The sequence below is a fragment of the Grampus griseus genome, assembly GCF_964374135.1.
Source record: "Grampus griseus genome assembly, chromosome: 8".
Taxonomy (NCBI): Eukaryota; Metazoa; Chordata; class Mammalia; order Artiodactyla; family Delphinidae; genus Grampus; species Grampus griseus.
This window is the reverse complement of record NC_139002.1, coordinates 61985359-61997727: the sequence shown is the minus strand read 5'-3', so window position 1 is coordinate 61997727 and position 12369 is coordinate 61985359. Positions and strand designations below refer to the sequence as shown.

General features: G+C 39.2%; 1 pseudogene across 1 annotated transcript; it reads right to left on the bottom strand.

Annotated features, from left to right (window-relative positions):
- Nucleotides 1-5607: 5607 nt before the first annotated feature.
- Nucleotides 5608-6554, bottom strand: LOC309825693 (olfactory receptor OR51C1-like; annotated as a pseudogene). Its single transcript has one exon. The product of its transcript is annotated as an olfactory receptor OR51C1-like (transcript).
- Between the last annotated feature and the right edge of the window lie 5815 nt (nucleotides 6555-12369).

Sequence of the window (12369 nt, the reverse complement as noted above, 5' to 3'; positions counted from 1 at the left end):
AGGTCTATAAATAAAAACAAGAGGTGTAGACCTCTCTCTATTTGATGACAGTGAATTCACAGGAAAACACAGCTAATAGAAAAGTGAAAAAAAAAAAGAAAAGTGAAAAGTATTGCCTATAAGAATAAAGAAAAGAGAGTATACTTAGGTAGTCTTCTGTGAATTGTATTACATTATAGAGAAGTAAGAGATATGGTTGTCCTACCTTTAAATTCTCCATTTTCAAAACTTTTACTGAGCATCCATGAAATTTGAATCATGATATTTGTGCTTTTATTGCTTAGATTTGAATGTGCATTCTGTCTTTTCTGTTAAACAGTATATTTCTAGGAGCTAATTTGTCTCATTGGGCTAAGAGTTTCCTGGGTTGATGATTTTCCCTTTATTTCATGCTCTTCCTATAGAAAGAGACCACCAACTGTGACTCCTCTTAATATCTGGTACAATGATGTATACACAGTATCATGAATAAGAAACAACTAGTTAAAATATCAATTTAGATATATATAGTCAGATAGTTACTCCTTAAGAATGGAGACCGTGTCTTTGTTGTTCACTGTTTCACCCCAGTGCTTCCCACAGTTTTGCCAAAATGAAGATGTTCAAAACATGTTAGAAGAATATATACAAAGTTATACAAAAATAAATTTAATAAGCATAAATTAAGTTAGCTATTATTAATAAAGCATTGAGTTTGGGTCTGTGCAAGGTATATCAGTCCTCAAAGTATAAAGTATAATGCCTGTTTTCAAAAAGTTTCAAATCAGGTATAGCCCAGATGGAGGAACAGGAAGACCTGGAGCTCACCTCCTTTCCCCCCAACACCCCCTCCCCCACACACACCAAAATCACAAAAATTTACAAAGTAACTATCAATGAGAACTACCCGAAGACTAGCAGAAAAGATTTTCTACAACTAAAGATATAAAGAAGGAACCATAGGAGTATAGGAGGGGTGGAGATGTGGTGTAGTCAGGACCCATACCCCTAGGTAGGTGACCCACAAACAGGAGGAGAATTACAATTGCAGAAATTCTCCCCAAGGAGCAAGGGGTCTGAGCCCCACATCAGGCTTCCCAGGCCAAGGGTCTTACACTGGGAAGATAAGCTCCCAAAATGTCTAGCTTTGAAGGCCAGTGGGGCTTACTTGGAGTTCCAGAGGGCTGCGGGAAATAGAGACTCCACTCTTAAAGGGCACACACAAAACCTCACAAGTTCCAAGGGCCAGAGTAGAAGCAGTGATTTGAAAGGAGCCTAAGTCAGATCCTCTTGGAGAATCTCCCAGAGAGACAGGAGGCAATTGGGACTCACCCTGGGGACATAGATCATGGCAGCAGCCATTTTGGGGAGCTCATCCCACCATGAGGACACTGGTTTTGGCAAGAGCCATTTTGGAATCCTCCATCTTAGCTTGTTAATACTGGGACCCAGCCCTGGCCACTAGACCTGGGACGCCCCAGGTCAAGCAGCTAGCTGGGAGGGAAACAGCCTCAACAACCAGCAGGCCCCCAGAACCCCCAGCCACCACAGGATCCAGCCCCACAGACCAGTGGGCGAGCACTAGCCCCAGGATCCCTGGGCCCCATAGCCAGCCATCAGATCCCACCTCACCCACCAGGATGCAGGCACCAGCCCTGGGACCACATGGTCCACAGCCCTACCCACTAGCAGGTAGACACCAGCCTCAAGATTACCAAGGATCTGCAGCCAGCTGTGTATCTAGCCCACTCACCAGTGGAAAGACACCAGCTCCAGGAACCCTGAGCCCCACAGCCTGAGTCCCCTGGACCTGGTTCCACTCACCAGTAGGCTGACACTATCGCCAGGACCCAGCATCATCCACCAGTGGGTGGACACTAGCCCCAGGATGCCCTGAGCCCCAGCCCCACCCACCAGATTTTGGACATCAATTCCAGCTTGAGAAAGAAGGACAAAACTGGAAGTATCATGCTCCCTGATTTCAAACTACACTACAAAGCTACAGTAATCTAAATGGCATGGTAGTGGCACAAAACAGACACATAGATCAATGGAACAGAATAGAGAGCTCAGAAATGAACCCACACTTATGTGGGTAATTAATCTATGACAAAGGAGGCAAGAATACACAATGGGGAAAAGATAGTATTTTCAATAAGTGGTGCTGAGAAAACTGGACAGCTACATGCAAAAGAAACAAACTGGACTACTTTCTCACACCCTATACAAAAACAAATTCACAACGAATTAAAGACTTCAATGGAAGACCTGAAACCATTAAATTTCTACACAAATCATAGGTATTACACTCTTTGGCATCGGTCTTAGCAATATTTTTTTGGATAAGTCTCCTCAGGCAATAGAAATATAGGGACAAAATAAACAATTGGTACCACATCAAAATAAAGGCTTTTGCACAGTGAAAAAACCAATACAGAAAAACCTCCTACTGAATGGTAGAAGATATTTTCACACTATATTCAACAAGGGTTTAATATCCAAAAAAATATATAATTTATACAACTTACCATCATAAAAACAAACAACCCAATTAAAAAAATGGGCTGAGGTCCTGTATAGACATTTTTCCAAAGAAGACATACAGGCAAACAGGCAAATGAAATGATGCTCAACATGTCTAATCATCAGGGAAACTCAAATAAAAACCACAATGAGATATCACCTCAAACTTGTCAAAATGACTATTATCAAAAAGACAACAAATAACAAGTGTTGGAGAGGATGTGGAAAAAGGAACCCTCATGCAGTGTTGTTGGAATGTGAATCAGTGCAGCCACTATGGGAAAAAAATATAGAGATTAATTTTTTAAAATTAAAAATAGAACTACCATATGATCTAGCAATTCCACGCCTGGTTATTTATCCAAAGAAAACAAAACACTAATTGAAAAGATACATGTACTCCTATATTCATTGCAGCATTATTAATAATAGCCAAGATGTGGAAGCAACTTAAATGCCCATCAATATTTGAGGGAATAAAGATGTAATATATATAAATGAACATTATTCAGCCATAAAAAAGAATAGAATCTTGCCATTTGCCACACATGGATGGACCCAGAGAATATTATGCTAAGTAAAATAAGTCAGCTAGAGAAAGACAAATACAGTATGATTTCATTTACATGTGGATCTAAGAAACAAAGCAAATGAACAAACATAATGAAACAGAAACAGACACAGAGAACAAACAGGTGGTTGCCAGAGGAAGGCTGTTTGAGGGGAGGAGAGAAATAGATGAGGGAGATTTCAGGTATAAAATAAATGAGTCACATCTGTGATATATACAGAGCAGGGAATATAGTCAATAATTATGTAATATCTTTGTATGGTAACAGATGGTAAGTAGACTTATCATAGTAATTACTTTGAAATCTATGGAAATATCAAATTACTATGCTGTGTAACAGGAACTAACAGTGTTATAGGTCAATTCTACTTCAAAAACACTCTCATAGGAAAAGAAATCATATTTGTGGTTACCAGATGTGGGGATGGGGAGAGGAGGAATTGGATGAAGGTAGTCAAAAGTATAAACTTCTAGTTATAAGATAAATAAGTACTAGGGATGTAATATACATCATGATAAATATGTTATCTATGAAAGTTGTTAAGAGTAAATTCTGAGTTCTCATCACAAAGGAAACATTTTTTTTCTATTTCTTTAATGCTGTATCTATATGAGATGATGTTCACTAAACTTATTGTGGTAATCCTTTCATGATGTATGTGATTATTGTGATGTAACCATTAAACTTACACAGTGCTGTGTGTCAACTACCTCCCAGTAAAACTGGGAGAAAAATAAAATAGTTTCAAATCAGTCAGGGAAGAGAGACCTGACTACCTATAACAAAAAGGAGTCTTAATGGTACCTGGAAGAAGGGGAAAAAAGCAATACCAGCAAAAAATAATAAAATAAAAATATATTTTTAAAATTTCAAATATAAATGAAAGCAGGTGGATATTTCAGTAAGAGAGAGCAAAATGATTGAAGACTATGGACAAGGGTTAGGGTTATTCATGGTGTTATTCAGAAGTGAAAACCTCTTATAAGAATGTTATTCTAATATGCATGATAACCTCTAGGTAGCTTGTGAAAATGCAAATTCTTGTGCTCCATCAGAAGAGTGCCTAAGTAGTTCTGGGGTGGAGTTGAGGAATCTGCACTTTATAAAAGAATTTCAAGTGGTTTTGATGCTCTGGTGCTGGACCACACTGAGAACAGTGAAGGATGCAAAAGGAAAGTGGATGTCATATTATAAATGTATCCAGTGGGTAGTATGAAGACAGATTGTGAGGACCCATGGGAGTGAAGAGCCTATGGAAGATGAAGAACAAACAAGTTGTGTTTTTAGGTAGTTGTTAAGCGGATATTATTCTCTTATCTGAAGTTAAAACACAGCAACAACAGAAACCTCATTACTGAGCATTTTTAAAGTACAGGAAAGTAAAAAAAAAGTATAAATAAACCAATATTCACCCATCAAAAGATAAGTAATTTTGACATTTGGAACATGTCTTTCCATACCTTTATAACAAATGTTTTATGTGCATGTACATGTACACTTGTGTGTATATTCACATGAAATATACACACAACAATAAGTACACTGTATAGTAATCTATCTTTTCTCTTAATATATCATATATATCTATATCAATATTTATCTTGTTGCATGACAGTTCACATTTTATTTTACCAATACTCTGAAGTAAATGTTTAAGTAGTTTCTAAATTATCATTGCAATATATAATGGTGTGTTGAATATCACAACACATTACTGCATTCTTGCCCACTTTCCCCCATTAGACGCATATTTAGAAGATGAATCACCAGACATTAGATACTTAAAATATCAATACATTTACCAAAAGCTCTGAAGAACTCTTTTAAGAATTAGAAAAGTATCCTTTTAATTCACATTTCTTCTTGTTTATTGTACTTATTCATGATCCTCAGCCATGAATAATCTATTTGGGAGAATAATAATCATTACCAATAACTAAGAATTACTAAAACCTAGACTTTTCTACTGATCTAAATTATATCAGACACGCCTTGATAGTTACATACCCTAGAGGTGGTGAGACTTTTTGGACCCCAATTTATGACTTAATTTGTCCATTTTGCAGACATATTTTAACCATGGTCCTATTCTGTGCCAGGTGCAGTATAGGGTTACAGATACATAAGACATAATCCCTGTTCTCAAAGAATTCAATCTAGAACTCTGTAAATAGTAAGTTATTATTATTTTTTTTTTTGGCAGTACGCGGGCCTCTCACTGTTGTGGCCTCTCCCGTTGCGGAGCACAGGCTCCGGATGCCCGGGCCCAGCGGCCATGGCTCACGGGCCCAGCCGCTCCGCGGCATGTGGGATCTTTCCAGACCGGGGCACGAACCCACGTCCTCTGCATCGACAGGCGGACTCTCAACCACTGCGCCACCAGGGAAGCCCAGTAAATAGTAAGTTATTGGATTATCAGAAGAATGAAAGCATGTGTAAACATTTATCAGTATACGGTGGTAACTCACATTAGTGAACAATCAAATGTCAGTCAGAGAAGAAAATGTAAAGAAAGAATACACTGAAAAATGTCCTAAATTAGCTTAGAAAGAAATATTTTGAGCATGGCCTTGCAAATTTGCATTGTCTTCACACTATAGATTATGGGATTCATTACAGGAGGGATGAGCAGATAAATATTGGCAATGAGAGTATGCAGAAGGGGAGGGGCATGCTTCCCAAACCTATGCACCAGTGACAAGCTCATCATGGGGATGTAGAAGATGGCAACAGCACTTATGTGTGATACACAGGTACCAAAGGCCTTTTTCCACTCCTCTGGGGAGGCAATGTTGAGCACGGAAGGGATGATCAGGACATAGGAGAGAAGGATCAAGACAGAGTCCAAGGTACCAGTAGAGATGACAATGGCCAGGCCAAATACACTGTTGATCTTGGTGTCTGTGCATGAAAGCTTCATCACATCAGGGTGGAAACAATATGGACGGTGAAAACATGACTTCCACAAAAGGACAGACGCTTAAGGAGCAGGAGTAAAGGCACTACAACCGTTGTCACCCTAATAACAATTGCAAAGCCCACTTTGATGATTCCTGAATTGGTTAAGATTGTGGCATATCTCAGTGGGTTACAGATGGCAGTGTAACGGTCAAAGGCCATTGCCAGGAGTAACAAGGACTCCATTAATGTGAAACCATGGATAAAGAACATATGGCCAATGCAGACATCAAAGCTGATTTCTCGAGCATTGAACCAGAAAATACCCACCATGGTGACCAACGTGGAAAGGCACAGCCCTAGGTCCATGAAGGACAAGCATGGAGAGGAAATAGTACATGGGCTCATGGAGGCTCGACTCAGTGATGATGACAAACAAGATCATGCCATTCCCTGAGATGACAATGGCAAAGAGACAACAGAATGGAGGATGGAGATCTAGGCATGGTATGTTTCAAAATGAGGGATGCCAGTAAGGAAGAAGACTGCAGAGTGGAAAATGCTCTGGTTGAAGGATGGCATGATGAGTGAAGGAAGCAGATTTCCCTGGGGAAAAGGAACATTTCCTGCAAAAACAGGGCCCACTTGTTATCTCTAGGCTTCAGTATATATCCATATACTCATATAAAAAAGATTAGATTAGATAATGGTAAGATATTTTCCACTTCTATGATTCTATGGTCATGGGCAGATAGGACATTTCTATACAAGTCTAGGACAACACAAAAGGCAATTCATCCTGCTTCTTCACTTCTCACTTTCCAAGGCAAAAACCCTTAAGAGGTCCATTAAGAGTTAAAAGTCTTTGCATACCCAATGAAAACAGTATAGTTAAGATACTATCAATATTTACAGAAAGATACTCCTGTTTAAATAAATATGCAAGAACTATTGATAAAAATGAAATACTAGGAAAGAAGCAATTTAATCTGTGCAAAGAGACTACAGTGTGTGACGGTTGGTAAAGCATTTATTCAAGAAATACCTGTGAAGCTGGTATCATTTAAGGGAATTTCTCCTTGAAGAAGATTTTCAAGGAAAGTCTCCTTGAAGAAACAGGGCTTAAGTTAACCTTAATAAGAACAAAAATTCATTGCAAACTAACAGATAATAATTGGAACAGAATGATCTAAGTAAGGTTCTTAATATTCCTTCATAACAAAAGGACACTGAAAATGAATTGAGGGGTTTGAGGTGGGGGTGTAGTCCCTCAGAAAGCCTCATTAAGGCTGGATGCATCTCCATTCAGATAGTGAATGGACCATCTTCTGAACCATCTTCTCTGTTTGAGGATATGAGCATACACTCAACCCAGGTCAAGAAATCTCTAGGATCAAAAAAGTTCCTCTATATTGGTTCTTGTCCTGAGTTTTCTGATGCCCTATTTTTATCTGTAGAAAGAATGCTTGGTTTTTATAGTATGTGTGTATCCTCTTTCTCTCATTCATGCATGCATTCTTTCAAGAAATATGTAAATAACTGACAAAATGCCAGTGTGCAATGAACAGAATTAGAATTAGACCTAGTACTCCAAGATGGTCTATACATGACTTGGGGAAAAAAACGTCTGAGGGTAAGTTAATTTGATGAGTTTCATTCCAGCCCCTGAATGAACAGGGAGTAGCTTCAACTTGAGTGGGAATAACTGGTTACAGGACTTGTGATGAAGAGGGTGTTTGAGAAGAAAAGAAAAAAATGTTCAATACAGCTAGCCTCTTAAGGACTTACTAAAAATAAATAAATAAATAATGGCTGGAAATTTTGAATTAAGAGGGAATGCAGAAAAAACTAAACTCCATGGGTTTTGATTCGGCCCTTGGACCTCAGTTGGAAAAGAGGCCTCATTGTTTTCACTTTTGACTCACAGGAATTAGAATATGTACTAACCTCTGCATTCCCAACAAAGTGACTCCCGCCCCGATAGTAAGGTTTGAGAGTTAAACTGATGCCTGGGTTGAAGTCACAGGAGTGGTGAAAAATATCTTACAGTAATAAAATCTAAGGGGAAGGAGGCCTGAAAAAAAGGACCTGGGGAATAGCAGTATTTAGGGAAAAGACAGAGTAGAACCTACTAATGAGACTGCAGAGGCATGGCCACTGAGGTGCAAATGAACCCCAGGAAAAAGCAAGGACTTCATCAGTTTTTCTCAGACATTTGATCTCAGAGCCAGGAAAATGCCTGGCACAATAGTGTTCAAGAGTATCTGTTGAATAAATGAACTGAATTGCATCCGTGACAGACCCTAGACACAATATCAGGCATATATTGTGGTTCCTGATATAGAGCCCCTTCAAATTAGAAGTAAAGTTTATGTAAACATTCTGGTATATATTAATATAGGAGATAAGCTGACAGTTTTCTTGTTAATCTGGTGTTTATCTTGGGTACTAGGACTTTGCTCAAATTTAGATCTGGTGATAAAAACAAATTTTTCTGGATGAAGTTGTAAGGACCCTTAATTGTATCCTCTTTATTTTTTTTTTATTTTTATTTTTTTTGCGGTACGCGGGCCTCTCACTCTTGTAGCCTCTCCCGTTGCGGAGCACAGGCTCCGGACGCGCAGGCTCAACGCACCCAGCCGCTCTGCGGCATGTGGGATCCTCCCGGACCGGGGCACGAACCCGTGTCCCCGGCACCGGCAGGCGGACTCCCAACCACTGCGCCACCAGGAAAGCCCCATGTCCTCTTTATTTTTAAGATGAGGAAGTGGAACCGAGCAGGATCATAATGGGGCCTTCCCAGGACAGACCACTCCCCCATATCCTCTGCTTTAGCTCCTCTCTGAAATGCCCAGATAACAGTATCTAATGCACATTTCCTGAGTTTTTTGGTTTTTGTTTTTTTTACAGATGCTAAAACCCCCACCAAATGGAAGAACTTAACTACTTGATGACGATGAGCACATAGCCCCCAGACCCACTGGAGCCTGAGGAGTGATAATGTTAACACCTGTGACACTGCCCTGCTCCCTCACCATCAACCAATCAGAGAATTGTGCCCAAGCTGATCACAGACCCTGGGATGCTCCTCCCTCACCTTGCCTTTAAAAATGCTTTCCTGAAACCCACCAGATCTGGGAGTTCGCGTGTTTTGAGCACTAGCTGTCCTGAACTTTTCTCGTGGTGCCCTGCACTAAGTGCTGCATTTTCCTTCACATTGTAAGTAGATGGGCTTTACTGCACATGGGCAAGCAGACCCAAGTTTGGTTCTGTAGCAGAAGCAGGCTCTCAAGTTAATGTTCTTTTTATTATAGTAAATAAATTAAGAGACCTCAATGGATTATCCAGGTGTCCAAACTAGCCTTCTCCTTAATAATAGTGATAATATTTCAGTGTCTCCTGTGGGCCAAACAATTCACGCCATTTTATCTCTTTTTCTGAATCGTTCTTTCCACTGTTCTGCAAGCTTCTCATGGTATCTTTTTTCAACTGATATAATCAAAGGGAAACATAGTAGGGTTATTCTAATTCATGGAACTCTATTAGTAAAACTTGTGGGTAGGAATAGCTTTCCTTTTTTTAAATTCTGTGATTCTTAAACAACCCTTGGGCATCCTTGCACTAAATCTAATGAGCTAATAGTAAATAACTATTCTTGGAAATATATATTTAAATATCTCTCCCCCATGGAGAATTCTTTAAGACAGGGGCTATGACTTAAACATCCTTGTAAGGAGGCCACCAAGAACATGTAAATATTGCTCCCATTACAAAGGTTCACATCCATCATTATCACAACATGCACTGGGTATTATCAGCTCCTTTTCACAGATGAGAACATTGAGGCTAAGATTAGAAAAACAAGGCTTAGAAGAATCATGTTACTTTCTCACATTTATCCACATGGCAAATCTAATAATTGAACTTTGTTCTCTCTGACTTCACTCTGCTCTCTTCACTTCTTATTTTTAAAAGAACTTAACTTTAAAGAAAAATGTGGAATGAATGATCACATACTCATGTATATATAGATATACGCATGTATATCTATAATATACAAATCTCTTGAATATGTACTACTGAGTTCACAAATTTCCTCTGAACTGTTAGTTTTATAAACTATCTGAAGATTATACAGTCTCTGATGTATTCAGAAAATACTTCAATGCACTAAAACACTGACCTCATGCAAAGAAGACTTTTTGAGTCTGGAAAGGGAGGTCATTTGACCTTTTGAAAGTCATCTCAGGCAGCAGCAGAGAGTCTTTTAAAGAGAGAGAGAGAGAGAGAAAGAGAGAGAGAGAGAGAGAATTATCTCAACCTCATAAAATTACAGGCAGAAATGTCTTCTGTTCTAAGGCTGGGGAAACAGTGCCTGATCAGTCTTGCCCCTTTAAACCATCCCCAAAGAAGTTCTCTTTTGTCAGGAGAACTCACTGGCAGTTTTCAGGAATGAGAGAACACTCAGATTTGAGAAAGAAAGACTTTATAAGGAGCCCAGGAGCTTCCTGGTGAGAGCCATTTACTCAGCAGAAAAACAACCAATTCCTAGGAGAGAACTCCATACAGCTGTGTCCTGCTAACCATTTATGCCCCAAACCACTGATTATGGAGGGCAATTTCTTTTCAGTCTAACTTCTCTTCTTTCTCCAAAAGAGAATCCTGGAGATTGATTATGATTATAGTTCTCATTTAAGAGCAGTTTTACCCCTGTACAACTTACAAGACAGCAACTCAGCAAAAAAGCATATGAAAACATGCTCCACATCATAAGTCATCAGGGAAATGAAATTAAGACAATGAGCTATCACTACACACCTGTCAGAAATACCAAAATCCTTGACACTGACATCCAATCCTGGTGAGGATTTGGAGCAACAGGAACCCCCATTCATTGTTGGTGGGAATTCAAATTGGTACAGCCGCTTTAGAAGACAGTTTGGTAGTTCCTTACAAAAGTAAACATACTCATACCACACAATCCAGCAGTTGTACTCCTTAGTAGGAACACAAAAGAGTTGAAAACCTATGTCTACACAAAGATTACACATGGCTGTTTATAGCAGCTTTATTCATAATTGCCAAAACTTGGAAATAACCAAGAGGCCCTTCAGTAGGTGAATGGATAAATAAACTGATATATGCAAACAATGGAATATTTTCAGTGCTAAAAAGAAATTAGCTGCTAAGCCATGAAAAAACATGAAGAAAACCTAAATGCATATTTACTTAGTGAAAGAAGTCAGTCAGAGGGGAGAGGGGAGGGGAGGATAAATTACCCTAACTCTATGATTCCAACTATATGACATTCTGGAAAAGCTGAACTATTGGAGTTAATAAAAAGATCAGTGATTACCAGGGTTTGGGGGTAGGAAGGAATAGGTGGAGCACTGAGGATTTTTAGGACAGTGAAAATACTCTGTATGATACTATAATGTTGGATACATGTCATTATACTTTTGTCCATAACCATAGACTACACAACACCGAGTGAACCTCAATGTAAACTATGGACTTCGGGTGATAATGATGTATCAATTTAGGTTCATCAGTTGTAACAAATGAAGGACTCTGTGGGGGGTGGGTGATAATGAAGGGGATACACAGGTGTAGGGACAAGAAATATATGGGAAATGTCTGTACCTTCCTCTCAATTTGCTGTGAATAAAGACGATTTTTTTAAAGAAAAAAACTAAAGAGGACTACAAAACTTTGAGTCCCTTGTGTGTCCCTTGCTAGCTTACAAAGGCACTAGGCTGTTCTGATAACTGGCCTGAAATTGACACCAGTGTAGTTATCTCTGGTGGAGATATTAACCATGTTTGACACACAGCCTCCGTCAAAACTGTGAAAACACATAAGTGGCTTTCAGCCTTTGTCCACTTAATACAGTTTTCGACAATTTGTGATGAACTGAGAGAGTTGGTAAGTTTTAAGAACACTAATTAATTAAACATGCTTCTTGGCATAAAAGGCTCTGCCAAGTGGACATTACCTTGCAAAGAGGTCTGCTATATGGAAGAAGAGGATGAGGTAACTATTTCCATTAGAGTTACTGAAGAGCAGAGACCTTACTTATACTGTTTAATTTTTTTCCCTTTGTCACAAGATTCTAGATCCCCAGGAAAGTCTGGAAAGACACGTTTCTTTTCAGGAATTCATCAAGAACCTATAAAATATGCTGTTGTTTTGGATATCTTCTGGATTAATAGAAGCATTGTCTTCCTCCAGAAAGCACTTCAGCAGATGGGGGAGACATTTTCACAGCCCTGGATAAGTTTGCCAGGAAATGTTTGAGACTCGGCGGGGTGGGGGGAAATGCACAATTCAAATAGAAGCTTCCAAGGTATAGAAGAAAAAGGAGTTGGCCAGGCTGTTATAGGTATATAAATGGGAA